Raw genomic sequence first — 14,156 nt, 5'->3', positions numbered from 1 at the left:
ATCAAGATCTATAGAGATAGATCAAGACGCCTCATAGGTCTTTCACAAAGCACATACCTTGATAAGATATTGAAGAAGTTCAATATGGATCAGTCTAAGAAGGGGTTCTTGCCTGTGTTGCAAGGTGTGAAATTGAGCTCAGCTCAATGTCCAACCACGGCAGAAGATATAGAAGAGATGAGTGTCATCCCCTATGCCTCAGCCATAGGTTCTATTATATATGCCATGCTGTGTACCAGACCTAATGTAAACCTTTTCGTAAGTTTGGTAGGTAGGTACCAAAGTAATCCCGGCAAGGAACACTAGACAGCGGTCAAGAATATCCTGAAGTACCTGAAAAGGACTAAGGAAATGTTTCTCGTTTATGGAGGTGACGAAGAGCTCGTCGTAAAGGGTTACGTCGACGCTAGCTTCGACACAGATCTGAATGACTCTAAGTCACAAACCGGATACGTGTATATTTTGAATGGTGGGGCAGTAAGCTGGTGCAGTTGCAAGCAGAGCATTGTGGCGGGATCTACATGTGAAGCGGAGTACATGGCAGCCTCAGAGGCAGCGCATGAAGCGATTTGGGTGAAGGAGTTCATCACCGACCTAGGAGTCATACCCAATGCGTCGGGGCCGATCAAACTCTTCTGTGACAACACTGGAGCTATTGCACTTGCGAAGGAGCCCAGGTTTCACAAGAAGACCAGGCACATCAAGCGTCGCTTCAACTCCATTCGTGAAAATGTTCAAGATGGAGACATAGATATTTGTAAAGTACATACGGACCTGAATGTAGCAGATCCGTTGACAAAACCTCTCCCTAGAGCAAAACATGATCAACACCAGAATTCCATGGGTGTTCGATTCATCACAATGTAACTAGATTATTGACTCTACTGCAAGTGGGAGACTGTTGGAAATATGCCCTAGAGGCAATAATAAAAGGATTAATATTATATTTCCTTGTTCATGATAATTGTCTTTTATTCATGCTATAATTGTGTTATCTGGAAATCGTAATACATGTGTGAATACATAGACACCAACATGTACCTAGTAAGCGTCTAGTTGACTAGCTCGTTGATGAACAGATAGTCATGGTTTCCTGACTATGGACATTGGATGTCATTGATAACGAGATCACATCATTAGGAGAATGATGTGATGGACAAGACCCAATCCTAAACTTAGCACAAGATCGTATAGTTCGTTTGCTAGAGTTTTTCCAATGTCAAGTATCTTTTCCTTAGACCATGAGATCGTGTAACTCCCGGATGCCGTAGGAGTGCTTTGGGTGTACCAAACGTCACAACGTAACTGGGTGACTATAAAGGTATACTACGGGTATCTCCGAAAGTGTCTGTTGGTTTGACACGGATCAAGACTGGGATTTGTCACTCCGTATGATGGAGAGGTATCTCTGGGCCCACTCGGTAATGCATCATCATAATGAGCTCAAAGTGACCAAGTGTCTGGTCACGGGATTATGCATTAAGGAACGAGTAAAGTGACATGCCGGCAACGAGATTGAACGAGGTATTGGGATACCGACGATCGAATCTCGGGCAAGTAACGTACCGATTGACAAAGGGAATTGTATACGGTGTTGCTTGAATCCTCGACATCGTGGTTCATACGATGAGATCATCGAGGAGCATGTGGGAGCCAACATGGGTATCCAGATCCCGCTGTTGGTTATTGACCGGAGAGCCATCTCGGTCATGTCTACATGTCTCCCGAACCCGTAGGGTCTACACACTTAAGGTTCGGTGACGCTAGGGTTGTAGAGATATGAATATGCAGTAACCCGAAAGTTGTTCGGAGTCCCGGATGAGATCCCGGACGTCACGAGGAGTTCTAGAATGGTCCAGAGGTGAAGAATTATATATAGGAAGTGCAGTTTCGGCCATCGGGAGAGTTTCGGGGGTCACCGGTATTGTACCGGGACCACCGGAAGGGTCCCGGGGGTCCACCGGGTGGGGCCACCCATCCCGGAGGGCCCCATGGGCCAAAGTGGGGAGGGGAACCAGCCCATAGTGGGCTGGTGCCCCCCCCCCTTGGCCCACCCCATGCGCCTAGGGTTGGGAACCCTACGGTAGGGGGGCGCCCCACCTGGCTTGGGGGGCACTCCACCCCTTGGCCGCCGCCCCCCTAGGAGATCCCATCTCCTAGGGCCGGCGCACCCCCTAGGGGGCCTATATAAAGGGGGGGAGGGGGCAGCCGCCCCTTTGAGTCTTGGCGCCTCCCTCTCCCCTGCTACACCTCTCCCTCTCGTAGTAGAACGGCGAAGTCCTGCTGCGGTGACCCCTGCATCCACCACCACGCCGTCGTGCTGCTGGATCTTCATCAACCTCTCCTCCCCCCCTTGCTGGATCAAGAAGGAGGAGACGTCACACTGACCGTACGTGTGTTGAACACGGAGGTGCCGTCCGTTCGGCGCTAGGATCTCCGGTGATTTGGATCACGTCGAGTACGACTTCCTCATCCCCGTTCTTTGAACACTTCCGCGCGTGATCTACAAAGGTATGTAGATGCAATCCGATCACTCGTTGCTAGATGAACTCATAGATGGATCTTGGTGAAACCGTAGGAAATTTTTTGTTTTCTGCAACGTTCCCCAACAACTAAGTGGGTGTGCATCCAACTTGCTTGCTCACGAAGACCTAGGGCAATTTTTGAGGAAGCCCATCATTGGAATATACAAGCCAAGTTCTATAATGTAAAATTCCCACTAGTATGTGAAAGTGATAACATGAGAGACTCTCTACTATGATGATCATGGTGCTACATTGAAGCACAAGTGTGGTAAAAGGATAGTAACATTGTCCGTTCTCTCTTTTTCTCTCATCATTTTTTTTATTTGGGCCTTTCCCTTTTTTTTCTTTTTTTATGGCCTCCCCTTTTTTTATTTGGGCTTCTTTGGCCTCTTTTTTTTATTTTATGTTTCGTCCGGAGTCTCATCCTGACTTATGGGGGAATCATAGTCTCCATCATTCTTTCCTCACTGGGACAATGCTCTAATAATGATGATCATCACACTTTTATTTTTCTTATAACTCAACAATTACAACTTGATACTTAGAACAAAATATGACTCTATGTGAATGCATCCGGCGGTGTACCGGGATATGCAATATGACAATGATGGAGTGTGTCATGATGAACTACATGGTGGAAAGTTGCGTGGCAATATATCTCGGAATGGCTATGGAAATGCCATAATAGGTAGGTATGGTGGTTGTTTTGAGGAAGGTATATGGTAGGTGTATGATACCGGCGAAAGGTGTGCGGTATTAGAGAGGCTAGCAGAGGTGGGAGGGTGAGAGTGCGTATAATCCATGGACTCAACATTAGTCATAAAGAACTCATATACTTATTGCAAAAATCTAGAAGTTATCAAAGCAAAGTATTACGCGCATGCTCCTAGGGGGATAGATTGGTAGGAAAAGACCATCGCTCGTCCCCGACCGCCACTCATAAGGAAGACAATCAATAAACAAATCATGCTCGGACTTCATCACATAACGGTTCACCATACGTGCATGCTACGGGAATCACAAACCTTACCACAAGTATTCTTTAAATTCACAACTACTCAACTAGCATGACTTTAATATTATCACCTCCATATCTCAAAACAATTATCATGCTTCAATCTTTTCTTAGTATTCAACACACTCAAAAGAAAGTTTCACAAATCTTGAATACCAAGCATGTTATTATTAAGCAAATTACCATGCTATTAAGAGACTCTCAAAATAATTTAAGTGAAGCATGAGAGATCAATAGTTTCTTTAAAACAAATCCACCACCGTGCTCTAAAATATCTAAGTGAAGCACATAGAGCAAAATTATAACGCTCAAAAGATATAAGTGAAGCACATAGAGCAAAACTACTACGCTCAAAAGATATAAGTGAAGCACATAGAGTATTCTATCAAATTTTAATTCATGTATGGCTCTCTCAAAAGGTGTGTACAGCAAGGATGATTGTGCAAAGCAAACAAAGACACAAATAATACAAAATGCTCCAAGCAAAACACATATCATGTTGGTGAATAAAAATATAGCTCCAAGTAAATTACCGATGGAAGTGGACAAAAGAGGGGATGCCTTCCGGGGAAATCCCAAGCTTTGACTTTTTGGTGTCCTTGCATTATCTTGGGGGTGCCATGGGCATACCCAATCTTAGGCTCTTGCCACTCCTTGTTCCATGATCCATCAAAAGAATTCACCCAAAACTTGAAAACTTCACAACACAAAACTCAAAATAGAAAACGTGTGAGCTCCGTTAGCGAAAGAAAACAAAAGACCACTTCAAGGTACTGTAATGAACTCATTCTTTATTTATATTGGTGTTAAACCTACTGTATTCCAACTTCTCTATGGATTATAAACTATTTTACTAGCCATAGATTCATCAAAATAAGGAAACAACACACGGAAAACAGAATCTGTCAAAAACAAAACAGAACAGTCTAAAATAAATTGCTGGAAGTGAGGAATTTATCTATTAATCATCTTCAAAAAGAATTAACTAAATAGCACTCTTCAAATAAAAATGACAGCAGTTCTCGTGAGCACTAAAGTTTCTGTTTTTTACAGCAAGTTCAACAAGACTTTCCCCAAGTCTTCCCAATGGTTCTACTTGGCACAAACACTAATTAAACACAAAAAAACTCAACCAAAACAGAGTCTAAATAATTTATTTATTACTAAACAGGAGCAAAAGGCAAGGAATAAAAATAAAATTGGGTTGCCTCCCAACAAGCGCTATCGTTTAACGCCCCTAGCTAGGCATAAAAGCAAGGATAGATCTAGGTATTGCTATCTTTGGTAGGCAATTCTTCAATTAGGCATCTACCATATTTATGAATTTCTTTCTTTTTATTAATTATCAAACTTTTGGGCACAAGATCGAAAAATTAATTTGTAATAAATGGTTCCTTAATGATAGCAAAAAGATTGGGATATGCACTTATAGTTTTAAGATCCGCAGTTTCCTTACTAGATGATTCACCCTTATTTTTAGGAACATACATAAGCTTGGCAATTTTAGTAGGAGGATTTGGAATATTCTTTACGGAAGAAAAAGCGGTTCCCAAGTTTGTAATGATACCCTCAAGTTTATCAATTCTAGTAGAATCTAAGTTCATTCTCTCATTAACTATGGGTTCTTTTTCCTTAATATTTTTCAAAGTCATTCCTACCTTACATCCATATTAAGTAATTTGATTGTGGATATTTTTATCTAGATTTTCAATTGATTCAACAGTAGCAACTTTATTTTCGATAATTTCAAGTCTTTGCATAACATTCTCCAAAGTTAATGTGGTTCCATTAACCAAAAGTGGTGGTGAACCAAATAAATTTAGCATAGCATTATAAGAATCAAAAGTATGGCTACCCAAGAAATTCCCTCCGGCAATGGTGTCGAGGATATATCTATACCAAGGATTAACACCTACATAAAAATTGCGGAGAAGAACTAAGGTAGATTGCTTCCTGGTAGATCTATTTTGAGCATTGCAAATTCTATACCACGCATCTTTTAGATTTTCTCCCTCCCTTTGTTTAAAATTTAGAACTTCACTCTTGGGAGACAACGGAGAAGATACGAGACTACTCAAGACGACAAGCAAACAAACTAGCACGCGATCAAACAAGAGGCAAATAGAGAGGGAGGATATATAGAGAGAGAGGGCGAATAAAACGGGAAGGGTCAATTGGGGGGAGAGGAAAACGACAGGCAAATGGCAAATAATGTAATGCGAGAGATAGGGATTGTGATGGGTACTTGGTATGTTGACTTTTTGCGTAGACTCCCCGGCAACGGCGCCAGAAATCCTTCTTGCTACGTCTTGAGCTTGCGTTGGTTTTCCCCGAAGAGGAAGGGATGATGCAGTAGAGTAGCGTAAGTATTTCCCTCAGTGAGGGAGTCCTGGATTAGGGGGTGTCCGGATGGCCGGACTATACCTTCAGCCGAACTCCTGGACTATGAAGATACAAGATTGAAGACTTCGTCCCGAGTCCGAAAGGGACTTTCGATATGTAGATCTCCTACCATTGTAACTGACTTTGTGTAACCCTAACCCTCTCCGGTGTCTATATAAACCGGAGGGTTTTGGTCTATAGGACAACATACAGAACAACAATCATACCGTAGGCTAGCTTCTAGGGTTTAGCCTCTCCAATCTCGTGGTAGATCTACTCTTGTACTACCCATATCATCAATATTAATCAAGCAGGACGTAGGGTTTTACCTCCATCAAGAGGGCCCGAACCTGGGTAAAACTTCGTGTCCCTTGCCTCCTGTTACCATCCGGCCTAGACGCACAGTTCGGGACCCCCTAACCGAGATCCGCCGGTTTTGACACCGACATTGGTGCTTTCATTGAGAGTTCCTCTGCGTCGTCGCCGTTAGGCTTGATGACTCCTATGATCATCAATAGCGATGCAGTCCAGGGTGAGACCTTCCTCCCCGGACAGATCTTCGTCTTCGGCGGCTTCGCGCTGCGGGCCAATTCACTTGGCCATCTGGAGCAGATCGAAAGCTATGCCCCTGGCCGTCAGGTCAGATTTGGAAGTTTAAACTACACGGCTGACATCCGCGGGGACTTGATCTTCGACGGATTCGAGCCACTGCCAAGCACGCCGCACTGGCACGACGAGCATGATCTAGCTCTGCCGCCGAACAGTGCCCTGGAGGCCGCACCCGCATCGGCTTCGACCCTTAATTCGGAGCCAACTGCACCGATCGAGGATGGGTGGTTGGACGCCGCCTCGGGGGCTGCGATCCCAACGGCGATCGAGCCAAACACCAGCCCCGCACTCCGCGAGACTCGTGACTCCAAGGAGCCGGACTCCTCTCCGGACTCCGAACCCTCCGCGCCCCTGCCGATCGAATCCGATTGGGCGCCAATCATGGAGTTTACTGCCGCGAACATCTTTCAGCACTCGCCTTTCAGCGATATTATGAAGACACTAAAGTCTCTCTCTTTATCAGGAGAGCCCTGGCTGGACTATGGTCAGCAAGGTTGGGATAAGGATGATGAAGAAATTCAAAGCCCACCCACCACCCACTTTGTAGCCACTGTCGACAATTTAACCGACATGCTCAACTTCGACTCCGAAGACATCGACGGTATGGACGCCGATGCAGGAGACGATGAAGAACCAGCGCCTATTGGGCCCTGGAGAGCCACCTCGTCATATGACATATACATGGTGGACACCCCAAAAGAAGGAGATGGCGATGGAACAGCGGAGGATGACCCCTCCAAGAAACAGCCTAAGCGCCGGCGTCAGCGGCGCCGCTCAAAATCCCACCAAAGCAAATACGGCGATTCCAGCACGGGAGATAATAATACTCCGGAGAGTGCCGAAGAAAACCCCCTCCAGCAAGATTCAGCACAGGAGGATGGAGAAGCCAGCCCTCATGAGAGAGCGGTAGACAGAGAGGTCGAGGAGGATAATTATACGCCTCCCTCCTAAGACGAGGCAAGCCTCGATGACGACGAATTCGTCGTGCCAGAGGATCCCATCGAGCAAGAGCGTTTTCAACGCAGGCTTATGGCCACGGCAAGAAGCCTCAAGAAAAAACAGCAATAGCTTAGAGCTGATCAAGATTTGCTAGTCGACAGATGGACTGAAGTCCTTGCGGCCGAAGAGCATAAACTCGAACGCCCCTCCAAGAGCTACCCAAAGCGCAGGTTGCTACCCCGATTAGAGGAGGAAGCACTTAAACCTACATCACCAGCACTTGATACGGCTGACCGGCCACCTCATGGCCACGACAGAGAGGCCTCTCGGCCCTCCACTCAAGCCACACCCCATACCAAGGCACGGGAAAATGCGCCAGACCTGTGAGATATGTGGGAGGACAAGGCAAGGCAAACAAGATCGATCTACGGATCGCGTGGGCGCCCCACGACTCGAGACGATAACCGTCACGCCGGACACAAATCCGGTAGGGCCGAACACGGTAGACAAAGCTCATTGGAGCTACGTCGTGATATAGCCCAGTACAGAGGCGCCGCACACCCACTATGCTTCACAGACGAAGTAATGGATCATCAAATCCCCGAGGGTTTCAAACCCGTAAACATCGAATCATATGATGGCACAACAGATCCTGCGGTATGGATCGAGGATTATCTCCTTCATATCCACATGGCCCGCGGCGATGATCTCCACGCCATCAAATACCTCCCACTCAAGCTTAAAGGACCAGCTCGGCATTGGCTTAACAGCTTGCCAGCAGGATCAATCAGTTGTTGGGAGGACCTGGAAGCCGCATTCCTCGACAATTTCCAGGGCACTTATCTGCGACCACCAGACACCGATGACCTAAGCCACGTAATTCAGCAGCCAGAGGAATCGGCAAGCAATTATGGACACGGTTCCTAACAAAGAAAAATCAAATAGTCGACTGTCCGGACGCAGAGACCCTAGCAGCCTTCAAGCACAATATCCGTGACGAGTGGCTTGCCCGGCACCTTGGACAGGAAAAGCCGAAATCTATGGCAGCACTCACGACACTCATGACCCGCTTTTGCGCGGGAGAAGACAGCTGGCTTGCTCGTAGCAACAATATGACCAAGAACGCTGGTAATTCGGATACCAGGGACAGTAGTGGCAAGTCGCGTCGCAACAAGCAGAAGCGCCGCATTAACGGCGACAATGCTGAGGATACGGTAGTTAATGACGGATTCAGAGGCTATAAATCCGGTTAGTGGAAAAAGCCATTCAAAAGAAATCCTAGGGGCCCGTCCAGTTTGGACCGAATACTCGACCGCTTGTGCCAGATACATGGCACCCCCGAAAAGCCGGCCAATCACACCAATAGGGATTGTTGGGTGTTCAAGCAGGCAGGCAAGTTAAATGCCGAAAACACTGACAAGGGGCTGCATAGCGATGACGACGAAGAGCCCCGGTCGCCGAACAATAGTGGACAGAAGGGTTTTCCCCCACAAGTGCGGACGGCCAACATGATATACACAACCCACATCCCCAAGAGGGAGCGGAAGCGCGCGTTAAGGCATGTACACGCGGTAGAGCCAGTCGCCCCAAAGTTCAACCCATGGTCCTCCTTCCCGATCACCTTTGATCAAAGGGACCATCCCACTAGCACCCGTCATGGCGGATTCGCCGCATTGGTTCTAGACCCAATTATTGATGGATTTCATCTCACTAGAGTCCTTATGGATGGCGGCAGCAGCCTGAACCTGCTTTACCAGGATACAGTGCGGAAAATGGGCATAGATCCCTCGAGGATTAAGCCCACCAAAACGACCTTTAAAGGCGTAATACCAGGTGTAGAGGACAACTGTACAGGCTCAGTCACACTTGAAGTGGTCTTCGGATCTCCGGATAATTTCCAAAGTGAGGAGTTAATCTTCGACATAGTCCCATTCCGCAGTGGCTATCACGCACTGCTCGGGCGAACCGCATTCGCCAAGTTCAATGTGGTACCGCACTACGCATACCTTAAGCTTAAGATGCCAGGCCCTCGAGGAGTAATTACGGTCAATGGAAACACCGAACGCTCCCTCCGAACGGAGGAGCACATGGCGGCCCTTGCAGCGGAAGTACGAAGCAGCCTCGCCAAGCAGTTCTCCAGTCCGGCCATTAAACGTCTGGACACCGTCAAGCGCGCCCGGAGTAACCTACAACAAGACCGCCTGGCATGTTCCGAGCAGGCATAGCAATGCGGCCCCAACCCCAGCCCTCGCGAAAATGCGACGCCAGTGCTTCGCATACATAACTACGCTCTAGAAATACCATGGGTACAGGGGGAGGGGCACCATCACGGCACGCCCGAAACACGCCTTAAACCGCACCAGGGGCTGCCGATTTTTTAATTTTCTCTTACTTTCAGGACTCCATTCTTTGGAAGGCCTGTTCGGCAGTTCAATTGCCGCACAAACAATGCAAGAACCAGGGAAGCAGACAAGCCATGCCGCATTAACGAACTCCCAGGTGGTCTGTATCACGACCAGTATACCTGTTTCGCATACCATTCCGCAGCCTGCCCCTGGAACAGACATGTTAAATAGTCCAACCTTTTGCTTATCGCATTATTTGTATCGTTCTGCTTTGATCGCAGCCCTTTTTAATAAACAATGCATAGCTTTTGTCTATTTTTCCATTACTCTTTTTTTACAAATATATGTTCCCTAACGACATGTTGCACCCGTACACTTTGGTACGGCCAAAATACGCCAGGGGCTTTAGTACCCCTCAATATGGTGTGAGAAGTCCGAACACTTTAACAAGTGCGGCACCCCGAACTTATAGCATTATATGCATCGGCTCCGAATCATATCTTGGGTCAATAGTTGGGTTTGCCCGGCTCCTATGTTTTGGTGCCTTACGTTCCGCTGTGTCGGCTAAGGTAGCACTAGGAGAACTACTGCGATTGTGCCCCAATTGAGCTGGGTCGAGCACCTCAGTAGAGAAAGCTAAAACTGACCGTCATGATGAAGCGAGAGCTGGTCGCTGTTCGAGAGGTTTTTCGAGTCCCTAAAGACTTAGGCCGCTTAGAGCGAGGAGTCCGCTATGTCCGGCCAAGGCGTGGATAGTGCCCCGAACTCGGTCTTCCGAATACCAGGGGCTTCACCGAAATTTAAAATTATAGAATTCTATGGCTAAGTGAGAGTGTTCACGCATTATAGTCTGATTGCCTTGTTCGTTGTGCTGAGCGCCTCCCTTGAAGGACCCAAACATGGGAAAAAGAGCGCTCAGGTTTATCCCCGAACACCCCAGCACTAGCGGCACGGGGGCAGAAGCCGACGACTCGCCATCTCTCAGAATTGATAAACAGCCGCACAGAAGGTAATATTTTAAATTCCAACAGCATTGCTTAGCGCATATGAACAAGTTTTCAGCGCACAGGACAAAACGAGCGAGTTTTACTCAAAAATTACATCCCTGGAACATTCATCCGCCATAAGGCGGACACCCTTCAGAACATCCTTATAATAATTCTTGGGCTTGCGATGCTCTTTCCCCGGCGGTGGCCCGTCCTTCACAAGCTTCTCAGCATCCAGCTTGCCCAGTGCACCTTAGCACGGGCAAGGGCCCTACGGGCACCTTCAATGCAGACGGAGCGCTTGATGACTTCGAGCCTTGGACAGGCCCCCACCAGTCGCCGCACCAGTCCGAAATAGCTCCCAGGCATAGCCTCTCCAGGCCACAGCCGAACTATGAGGCCCTTCATGGCCTGTTCGGCCGCCTTGTGGAGCTCGACCAGTTGCTTCAGCTGGTCGCTCAGGGGCACGGGGTGTTCGACCTCAGCATACTGAGACCAAAACACCTTCTCTGTCGAGCTGCCCTCCTCGGCTCGATAGAATGCGGCGGCATCGGACATGCTACGGGGAAGATCTGTGAATGCTCCTGGAGAGCTCCGGATTCGGGTAAGTAACAAGTAACTCACGTTTATGTGTTTGCTTTGCATAAAGAATGCCTTACCCGCCGCTATCTTTTTCACCACATCCAACTCCTGGAGGGTCTTCTAGGATTCGGCCTTGGCAGACTTGGCATTTTCAATAGCCACCGCGAGCTCGGACGCTCGCGTCTTTGATTCAAGCTCCAAACTCTCATGTTTTTTCATGAGAGCCTGGAGCTCTTGCGGCACCTTGCCAGCCTGGGCCTCATACTTCTCCCGCTCGGTGCACTCCGTGGCCGCCCTCTTCTTAGCCTCGGACAGCGCTTGCTTAAGGGTCGCCACCTCAGACGTGGCCCCTACAATAGCCACGATAATCCTGTCATTTTTTGCAATTGCACCTTTTTTGTATATATTTAAACAAGGTATTTCTTACCTTCCTTGTCCTCGAGCTGCTTCTTGGCACGCCCGAGCTCTTGCTCGAACTACTCGAGGTTCTGCTTTAGCGTGTCCACTTCCGCAATCAGTGCGGCGGACGCCAGCAGAGAAGCCTGCATACGCATATTGACTCCTTTTTGTTAGACTCCTGCGAATTTTATTTGATCCTCTATTCGGCTTTTCTTCCCGAACGCCAAACAGAGCATCAGGGGCTACTGTCTATGCGGTAATATTATTTACACATTCTTTACTTACCTCAAAGCCTGTTAAAAGGATAGCACATGCTTCAGTCAGTCCGCTCTTGGCGGACTGAACCTTCTGGACCACCGCACTCATAATGGTGCGGTGCTCCTCGTCGATGGAGGCACCTTTGAGCACCTCCAACAGATTGTCCGGCGCCTCTGGTTGGACGGGGGTCACCGGCATGGTGGGCTTGATCCTCTTGGAAGGAGGTCGCTCGCCGGACTCTGGAACCTTTGAAGGTTCCGGAGCGGTGTCCGGCCTAGAGCCGGACTTGGAGCCCTGGGGGGTTTTATCCCCTTTACTCCTGGAGTCCGGGAGGTCGCCTTGCGGCGCCTCCAGGACCACCTCCTCCTGGCTTGGAACCTGTTTGGACAACACTTCGGCGTCGTCCGTAGGGCGGGGGGAGATAGCCGTCGGAAGCGAATTCACATCCGACGAGTCCAGTGAACCGCTCGACGACGCGTCGAGCCGGTCTTTGGGTGGGCTGCATAATCATATTCGACATAAGGGAAAGCTGTGCAATAAAGGAATACTATGAATTACTCTGGTATCCGGATACTTACGATTTTGCCAGGGGCTTGGCCCTGAGCGGCCACTCCTCTCCGCCGTCGTCGGCGTTGGTGGAGTAGTCCGGAGGAAGGGTTTTCCCCTTCATGGAACCTTCGGCCTCCCCAGTGAGGGCGGCCTTCCTTTTCTTCTCTCCCCCCGCTGGAGGGGGAGAGGTCTCTTCTTCCTCCTCCTCGTCTTCACAGGAGGAATGCGCCCTGGAGCCGTCGGATGATGAACCCGACACCTCCTGGCGCCGGGCACTTTTTCGAGTCCCCGTGGCCTTCTTCGTGGCCCTCTTCTCCGGCACCACATAGGGTGCCAGAACCAGCAGCTTCGCCAAGCGGGCATCGGCTGGGTCTTCGGGCAAAGGAGCCGGACAGTCGATCTGTCAGGACTTCACCTGCCAAACCTGTCAAAGGTAAGGGAGCTTAGATCCCGCATAGAGTTAAACTATGAAAAACTAATACCCTGTAAAAGGTACAAACAACTTACCGCGCTAGCGTGACGCTGCGTGCTGAATCCGTGATCTTCGGTAGCAGATGCGGGAGCCTCGGCGCCCTTGAAAAGCACCTTCCAGGCATCTTCGTACGTCGTGTCGAAGAGCCTGCTCAGAGTTCGGTGCTGCGCCAGGTTGAACTCCCACAGATTGAAGGCCCGTTGTTGACACGGGAGGATCCGGCGGATGAGCATAACCTGGACTATGTTGACAAGCTTGAGTTGCTTGTCCACCAGGGTTTGGATGCATGTTTGCAGTCCAGTCACCTCTCCTTTGCTGCCCCACGATAGGCCCGTCTCTTTCCAAGACATGAGCCGCGTTGGGGGTCCGGACCGGAACTCGGGGACTGCGACCCACTTAGGGTCGCGCGGCTCGGTGATGTAAAACCACCCCGATTGCCACCTCTTCAGGGTCTCCACAAAGGAGCCCTCGAGGCATAAGACGTTGGGCATCTTGCCCACCATGGCGCCTCCGCACTCCGCCTGGTTGCCGCGCACCACCTTCGGCTTGACATTGAAAGTCTTGAGCCATAGGCCGAAATGGAGGCGGATGCGGAGGAAGGCCTCACACACGACGATAAACGCCGAGATGTTAAGGATGAAGTTCGGGGCCAGATCATGGAAATCCAGGCCGTAGTAGAACATGAGTCCCCGGACGAATGGGTGGATAGGAAAGCCCAGTCCGTGGAGGAAGTGGGGAAGGAACACTACCCTCTCATGGGGCCTTGGGGTGGGGAGGAGCTGCCCCTCTTCGGGAAGCCGGTACACAATGTCGTTAGACAAGTATCCGGCCTTCCTCAGTTTTTTGATGTGTCCCTCCGTGAAGGAGGAGACCATCCACTTGCCTCCCGCTCCGGAAATGGCTGGAGAAGGTTGAGGTGGGGAGTGCGGACTTGGGCGCTGGAGCTCGAGTGCGCGAAAATGGATAGGCAAAGGAGGAAGAAGGCGTAGGTGAAAAGGTGGATCCTTGTCCCCTTATATGCATGGACGCAACTACGTGTCCCCACCAGCCTGGTAAAACTCGCTTATCTCCAAGTGCCGTAATCAATGGCGCGGT

The sequence above is a fragment of the Triticum urartu genome, chromosome 2A, assembly GCF_056163025.1.
Source record: "Triticum urartu cultivar PI428250 chromosome 2A, HENAU_Tu73, whole genome shotgun sequence".
NCBI lineage: Eukaryota > Viridiplantae > Streptophyta > Magnoliopsida > Poales > Poaceae > Triticum > Triticum urartu.
This window is presented reverse-complemented; position numbering follows the sequence as displayed.